General features: G+C 34.9%; 1 pseudogene across 1 annotated transcript; it reads right to left on the bottom strand.

Annotated features, from left to right (window-relative positions):
- Positions 1 to 5,430: 5,430 nt before the first annotated feature.
- Positions 5,431 to 7,161, bottom strand: LOC149569545 (AP2-like ethylene-responsive transcription factor At1g16060 pseudogene; annotated as a pseudogene). The gene has a single exon (XR_016361755.1). The product of XR_016361755.1 is annotated as an AP2-like ethylene-responsive transcription factor At1g16060 pseudogene (transcript).
- Between the last annotated feature and the right edge of the window lie 729 nt (positions 7,162 to 7,890).

Genomic DNA, 7,890 nt, shown 5'->3' with positions numbered 1-7,890 from the left:
ATCTTGTGTTATGCGATTGATCTGAGTTGCCATGTTATCTACATTCTAGTTATATTTCTATTTTCTCAGAGTATTAAATACATAACCTGAAGGGAGTAGACAAATATCGTTCCATTAGATGTTTGTGTTATCATCTTAGGAGTCCGCACGTCTTTGAGGGAGATGATGTCTATCATGGGAGTAAAAATCAGCATAGGCTTAACTTGCATGAGAAGCTTTTAATGTTGTATCCTTGAAAAATTTGAAATTTTGAAAGCTAATTACTACAATTGGAAGGGTTGTTCTTAAGATGAACCCCAATAAATTATGCAATAATCAGCAAAACATTAAAGAGAGGTTTTAACGACTCACTGACTTGCTTAATACTTACACTAATCCTTTTCCGTATGTCATCTAATGGCAGGGTTTCCAAATTTATCCAAATATAGAGGACATGGAGAAGCTAAATTTTCTTGTGATTGATGAAAAATAGAATGGTGTTAGAGAAGCATGCTTGTTTTTGGTTTTGTTGAAGTTAACAAGGAATTGGTTTTTGAAACAGTTAATGCTATGAAAGACCAGCAACATGTTATAGTATATTTTTAAAATAGTTAATGCTATGGTAGAGAAGCATCATGCACTTATCCAAGTTGCCTGTGAAAAGTAACTGAGCGCATATTTATTGTTGACTGATATGTTATCAAATGTTCCAATACAAAGCTAAGTTGAAATTATGCTGTTATCAAACGTTCCAACAGAGAGCTGTCAAGCACCTTTAGATATCCTGACTGGTGTCAGAGATAACGAAAGAACTTTTTTTGATAGTTATGCATTTATATTATCTAAAGTTGTGGACATCTATAACTTGTTAATTGTATTTTGACTTGGCATTTGTTAAAGCCAAATTTGAATGCAAAGGAACAATAGTTTTTAAAATAAAATAAAAAATATTAAAAAATTTAAATAGGAAGGAGCCTAAAATTTGTGAGAGACTCGGGCCTTTTTCAGTAGAACCTATTGAATTATGTGTCTTAAATATTTGGGATGAACCCTAGAATGTACGCTTGCAGTGTCAGATGATGGAACCAAGACTAGGTAAGCTTAGGAAATTAGCTTCCAACTACTTAGAGGCGAAAGAATCAGTTATCAAAAGTATATTTTTAAAACAATAGTGGCTTTTCAAACAAGCAGCCATTTTGAAGTTTTTTTTCTGCAACATTTAACATGATGTAAAAATGAATTTTATAATTCCATGGAGACCTTTGCCGTGCAGGGTGCGCTGAAAGTGAAACCCAAACCCAACAGTCTTTTTCCCTCCAAATCTCTTGGCTCTTCACATGCTTGATAATGCTAATGTATTTGATTATAAATGGCACATTGTTGAGGCATGCAATGAATCTAAGAATTGTATTTGAAATAGTTACTGAATAATAAATTGCCCTGGGCTTGACAGTGGACATAGCCTTTATGATGAACCCCAAGAAATTTGTGTTGTCTTATTTCCGAATCTCTATTTTTGTGTTGTTTATTTTTGTTAATCTACTCTCGATTATTTTAACAATTGGTATTAGAGATGGTTGTGCTCAAGAGATTTCAAGTTTGAGTGAGTGAAATGTCGATTGATGAAGGAAAGATTGAAAAGTTCAATGACTATAACTATCACTTATGAAAGATGCAAATGGAGAACTATTTGTATCAGAAACATTTGTGCTGACCATTACATTGTAAGGTAAAGAAACCATTGACCATGATGGATGAAGAATGGGATATAGAAGATAGAGAAACATTGGAAGCTATTCAATTGTGCTTATCCTCTTTTTTAACATTTTTCATATTTAAGGCAACTGCAACTGTTGATTTGATGAACATGCTGGGTAAGTTGTATGAAAACCCCTCAACATCAAATAAGATATTTCTATTGAAGTTTTTGTTTAGCATGAAAATGGTTGAAAGTAGTTTTATTGCAAATCAAATACAATTACTAGCGAGTTGGCTTCCATCAATGTTAATTTTGATGAAGAGGGCTTGTGCAATTCTATGTTCTTTGTCAAAAAGTTGAGATAGCTTGGTTATAGGAGTTGTTAATTCTATTTCCTATTCATATAATTTGAAATTTGATGATGTTGGAGTAATCCTAAGTGAGAAGATGCTTTGAACTTATAAGAAAGGGGAAGGACAAAAGAAATAGATAAGAGTCTAAGCAATCATGGAAAATCATGAGGAAGATCAAAATTAAGAGGTAGAGAATTTGGTTGGTGATATTGTGGCAAGCAAGGCCACATTTAAAGGATTTTTTGCTCCTTTAAAGCTGAAAATCAGTCAAAAGAAAATGAAGCCAATGTAGCAGACCAAGAAGCTAGTATTCTTAATTTAACCTTGGAAGAATTTACAACAGATATAAGGTGCTTGATTTGGGAGCATCATTTCATATCACTCCATGCATAGATTTCTATTAAAACTTGCAAATTGGTGATTTTGGTAATGATTACTCGTATAATGTTATTGGTAAAAGAGATGCTTTCTTAAAATTAAGAAATGGAAATAGTTGGCTATTTAAAATTGTTAGATATGTTCCTCAGCTGAAATAGAATTTAATCTCAGCTAGACAATTGGGTTCTCAAGGGTGTGAAATTAGTTTTCAATCAATGGAAAGTGAGAAAGAAGGCCATGGTAATTTCTTGAGGTTACGTATTAGGCTCCTTATATGTGGTAGAGAGTCACCCTTAAGTGGGATCTATTTATTCCATTCCAACTCTTTCACTGCCTACACAATCTCTGTCATTGTGTAAAAGGTTTTTGGAGTAATTAGTTGACTCGGTTATTGATGAATTCCTTACCATTTTGGAATCTGGCAGTGATAACAATACTAGTGCAGAAGAAACTGAAGAGTATGGGTACGAGGATGAAGATGAGTCTATTGTCCATCACACAGCTAGTGTTGGTGATGTCCAGGGATTGAAGAATGTCCTCTTGAGTGGCGGAGGTATTTTTTGAAGCTAGAGCAACTATTAATGCCCTTGATAAAAACAAGAGTACCACCCTTCACTATTTATCTGGCAACGGATGCAAGGAGTGTGTAGAACAGAATTAAAGAATGACGTTGTTTTGATACTTCAAAATTTGGATGGGAAGACCCCCATGATGTTACTAAGCTGAACTATAAAGATGTGTATGATATTGATTGGGAAGAACATGTGGCTGTAAAGCACTTTTCTATTGAAAGTTAGTTGTACTATCTGTTTCAAAAAGAGAACTATTTGATCTCTTTGACAATAGGAACAAGCTCGACAATATTAAGTTGTATGTGAGATGGATTTTTATCATTCCAGAGTATCTAGGATTTGGGAAGGGAGTTGTAGACTCTGACTCCTGAGGATCTTCCTCTTAACATATCTTGCAACACCCTATCAAAAAACAAAATTCTTGAGGTCATCAAAGAGCTTGGTTAAGAAACGTATTGAATTGTTCTCCGAAACAGAAGACAAGTAACACTACTCCAAGTTCTATGAGGCCTTTGGTAAAACTATCAAGCTAACTGTGCTAAAATGGCAAATCGCTTGAGATATCATTCCATAAAAGTGGTGATGAAATCACTAGCCTAAAGGATTATGTCATCCACATGAAGGATGGATATAAGGACCCTACTGATTGGAAGTTGTTTTTGTGTGGATTGTCTTGGGAGACTTCTTTACAGCATCTGTTTTAGAGCTTTTGAAAAGTATGGAGTAATAGAGCTAGAGGCTGTCATGCTGACAAGAATCGGCATAGTTATGGTAGGGAATAGTACACAGTTGCTAAGTTTTACTAAATCTGATTTAGCTTGAATAAGCCTCATTCAGAAAGTTATTCAAGTTTTTTTTTCGAGAAGTTAAAAGTCTTGCGATGCTTCTCCAGACTTGATTACAAAGTGATCCTATGAACGAAAAATGCAGGGAATATGTGAGCTTGTTCGTTTGCAGTAGCAGTGGTTAGTTTAATCTGGGAGATTGTTGACTGTGAAATCCAAAACTCATTATGTTTTCCCTCCTAATCTCTTGGCTCTTCACATTCTAGATACAGAAATAACATATTTTTGTTATATGCAATGTATATAACCATTTACTGGACAATATATTGTCCTACCTGAGAGTCGACATAGTCTGCAATTGCATAAGGAACCACCATAAAGTTGTATTAGAATATTCGTGAATCTCTAGTTTTCTGTTCTCTAGGTTTATTAATCTGCTCTTGATTATTTTAAAGAAGTGTGGATGAACTATTGAAATGAAACAGGAAAAGATGGAAGGAAAAATCAGAGAGAGTTGCTGAAGCTTGGAATCAACAACGAAGGTCATTTATATTGGAAATGGGGAAAAACAACTATGAGAAAAAATTGACAATGATTTTTTTGAGCTCTTGTCCCAATATTAATTTGGCCATCTTTTGGAGATTTCACTTAACGCAGTAACTCTTGTCTTAGCATAAGATAATGAAATGTTCAAGTTGAGATATGAAGGAAAATTGAATAAAGACTAATTTCAAGAGTTAAAATGTATTTTGCTGAAGAAATTTAGAGAGCTACCATGTACCATCAAAGAACTCTTAAAACATTTAATTTTCTAATCAAGGAAATCCAGGAATGCGCCTTTTTCTTGGCATGTTTTCCCAAATAAAACTACTTTCAGAAACGTATGCCTAATATGGGGATGGGAAGCAAAGAGAAAAGGGACAAATAGCAGTCCGCAATTTTGCAAAAAAAGTCAAATTTGAAGTCATAATCCTTAACATTGCAGATCTGTTGATTGTATGGTTGCATTGAACTTCATTGTGATTTGGCAGCAGAATTATATGCATATTTGCCTTCCAATTTGGTTTTCTGATCAATGTGACTGTTAAATTCATCATGTGTTGGTTAATTAACCTCCTATACAATATATAACAAGTCATCTTAATTGATTTTGCTGATATTAAGTGGAGAATTCATCAGTTTGATAATATTTCATATAAAATTTGCAGCTCTCTTGTTATTTACAGCTAGATTACAATTCCATGATCACGACATCCTAATAGTTGTAAGTTGTGTCATGGAACGGTGGTTTAGTATAAACATATTTTTGCCCCTCAAATGATATCGTTGTTCCTTCCAACTTTATCAAGTATGACAATTTTGATATTTAGAAAACTTAAGAGGCATTTTTGGAAGACTAACCATGTGTCAAGATACCATGGCAATGAGATGAATAAATATAATTTAATATTACATCCATCAACTGTGTCGGACAGAGGCAGATTGACAAGCTTCAACTTCTATGTAACCTGACTTTTTTTTAATATGACGATGTTTCAACACAGAGGTCTATATTACATTTTTCCATTATCTTCACTTCATTCATTTCATAATTGTAGACCTATTTTCTAAATAGTTAGAGAACTCTCTATATAGGTCAAAGCCACCAGAAATAAGAAAAGAAATTGAAATTTTAAATTTGTTTATTTATTGAATTTACATGCAATGATTCACTGCTTAAAACATCATTTTTTTATCAAAGGACATGCGTGTTTGATCAGGATTAAGCGGTGCATTGGCAATGAGAGTAAATGGGTCATCAAAAGCATAAGAAAATGGTTTTGGGCCATGGTCAGAAAAAACTTGTGGATGGGTATTCGACAACTGCTTGCAGTTATGATCAGATGTTGAGTCACTGCCACTAGAGTAAAATTCCTTACCTTCGACACCCGTTTCTTCCACCATCTTTTTGAAAACAGATGACTGCAAGAGAAGATTCAAAGCAGTTGTTGAAGAGGGTGGTGTCCTACTTGTTGGGCTGGTCTTGTTCATAGTAGAAGCAACAGGAAGGGGAGTGTAGGAAGGTTTGTATTGCATGGATTCATATGGTTTTGGTCTTTTTGTGGGCATGTCTGATGATGATGGCCTCAACCATTTCAGATAACAGCTCAAATCAAAGTTGGTGACAGCATTGAGTCCTTTATACTCTATGGCCGCAAGATCATATGCTGCAGCTGCCTCTTCTTGTGTGACGTATGTTCCGAGATAGAGGTACTTGTTTCCAAACACCCTCCCAATTCTAGCCTCCCATCTTCCATTTTGGTTGTGCCTTGCAACCCCACGGTACTTTGATATCCCTCGCGAGAAACCACTGCTCTTCCTACGAAGAGATGCAAGGTACACCTCTCTTGTAACCTTCTCCATTGCTTCAAGCTCATTAACGTAGCGTGAAATGGGAAAGTTTATGATAGTACCTCCTGCTCCCCAGTACTTGAGAGCTGCCAGATCATATGCTCTTGCAGCAGCTTCCTCTTCATCATAAGCTCCAAGATAAACTTGTCTTCCTTTCTTCTTTTGGGCTTCATTCCAACAGTTCTTGTCCCAGAGATGAGCTTCGTAACGCCCCGTCCATCTGTGCCTGCTGACTCCCTTGTAAATGGAGCTCCTTTTGCCAGGGGAGAAATAGGGCATCTTAGTAGTGACAGCCGGCCCTGCCCTCTTTCTTCTCACCTTTCTGGCTGTGATGCTCTGATGATGATCATCTTCTTTGACCTCAGCAAATGCACATTGTTTTGGATGATGATGATGATGATGATGATCAAGGTTCTCTGCTGCGGCTGTATGAAACTCCATTCTTGGTCTCTGATGATCTCTTCTGCTCTCTGCACAATGAAGATTGAAGAACAGAGTGATGGTCTTATAAACTCGCAAATCAGATTTGGATTTAATGAAACCACCAAACTAGTGCACTGGCATGATCGCCGCGCAAAGAACGAGCTCGAGGCATATACGCGGAGAGGGCATTCCGTTTGTTTTGTTTGTTGCAAGTGCAGGGAAAGACAAGGGAAATGCATGGCAGCTCTCGAAATTTTTGTCGGAATCACAGAGGAAAGGCCACGGCTTTTGGAATTGTTAGGATAAGAGAACAATAAACCAACGTTCTGTACAAGAGTTGGGTTTTGTCTTTGCAGTTAATGGCTTTCGCTCTTTTGTTTCCATCGCAGACCCCCGAACGATGAAGGACCATCTTTCGATGCTGTAACTTGGTTTTTCTTCAGGGTTTCCTCAGCGCCAGTACATTACATATTTATTTTTTATATTCATTTTTTTCACTTTTAAAATAGAAAATTACAAACAAATTAAATAGTTGTATTTAAATAAATCAATAATAATAAATATTTGTTATGCTTTTATAATACTAATATGAATCATATGTACAAGTTACTTTTATGAAGAATTTATACATTTATTTAGGTAATATCTAGATTTTTTTATTATTCAAAAATAATCAATGTCAAACACATACAAGAAAATTAGTTTTTTCTTTTCTTTTCTTTTAAAGAGAAAATAACTTCAATTTTTTTTGCTATAAAATTAGTACATATATTACAATAAGTAAACAATAAATACAACCACAATATATATAGGATAGAGTTGAGATGGAAAAACTAGAGAATGATAACTGCTTACCTATAGTCAAGAATTGAATCATTTTGTGCACTATTGTTCTTATTTTGCAACAAATATTAGGACTCGTTTGAACAATAAAATATGTGGATGTCTTATATGCCATGTCTCATAATGGAATAATTGAGGATAATAGTTGGATATACTTATGAGATAAGAAGTTAATGTTCTTACCATGCCTTAATAAAAATTCAAGCCCTTTATACTTGGTTGTATTAATTCCACATAAACATCAAGCATTAAAATAGGAGCCAAAGGATATAGAAATGATACTTTTACTATAGATAGATGAGTATGCTTATAATTGCCCTTCTTCTTTCTAGATCATTCCTCAATGTGTGGCTAACAATATGATAAATAATTAGGTGTATTCATTCAACACTTTATAGTTGGTGTATGAGGCCACAATACAATGGATATCTTCCATAAAATTAGGTTGGAAGTCATTTGAAATTTGA

This window comes from Cupressus sempervirens, chromosome 3 (assembly GCF_028749045.1).
Source record: "Cupressus sempervirens isolate cs-2001-9-10 chromosome 3, ASM2874904v1, whole genome shotgun sequence".
Taxonomy (NCBI): domain Eukaryota; kingdom Viridiplantae; phylum Streptophyta; class Pinopsida; order Cupressales; family Cupressaceae; genus Cupressus; species Cupressus sempervirens.
This window is presented reverse-complemented; position numbering and strand designations above follow the sequence as displayed.